Source organism: Buceros rhinoceros, unplaced genomic scaffold (genome assembly GCF_000710305.1).
Source record: "Buceros rhinoceros silvestris isolate BGI_N320 unplaced genomic scaffold, ASM71030v1 scaffold7499, whole genome shotgun sequence".
NCBI classification, from domain to species: Eukaryota; Metazoa; Chordata; class Aves; order Bucerotiformes; family Bucerotidae; genus Buceros; species Buceros rhinoceros.
The window spans coordinates 62,283-62,693 of NW_010429676.1; the positions used below are offsets into that span (position 1 = coordinate 62,283).

At 56.4% G+C, this 411-nt stretch overlaps 1 protein-coding gene across 1 annotated transcript in view; it reads left to right on the top strand.

Annotated features, from left to right (window-relative positions):
- NFKBID (nuclear factor of kappa light polypeptide gene enhancer in B-cells inhibitor, delta) overlaps window positions 1-411 on the top strand; it is a 7,633-nt gene that overhangs the window by 4,732 nt on the left and 2,490 nt on the right.

Genomic DNA, 411 nt, shown 5'->3' on the forward strand with positions numbered 1-411 from the left:
TTTGAAGTGCAGCAGCACCCTTGCTGACCGTGCAGGAGCCTGGTCCTGTGGCAAGTAGGCCAGCTCTGACTCTGGGGTCTTGAGACCCTGCTTCAGGCCCTCTGTACAGCCCTGCTCACGGAGCTGAAGTTTTGCTGACATCAGTCCCTCCATGCAGGGCTTCTGAAGACACAGCCTTTCCTTGGGCTAGAAAAATTTCCAGTGCTGCTGTTGTGTCACACCCCCCCCTTGCTGCCCCGTATTTCACCTCTGAGCGGATACCAAGCAGCGATACCATCTTGCAGATGTATCAGCTTCACCCATCTTCCTAAGCAAAAATCCTGACATTCCCGTGCCTGAGACACCTCTGCACCGCCAGCCAGGGCTTTGGCTCCCGACTGGCTGGGCCATCTTCGCAGGACTAAGTGGGTG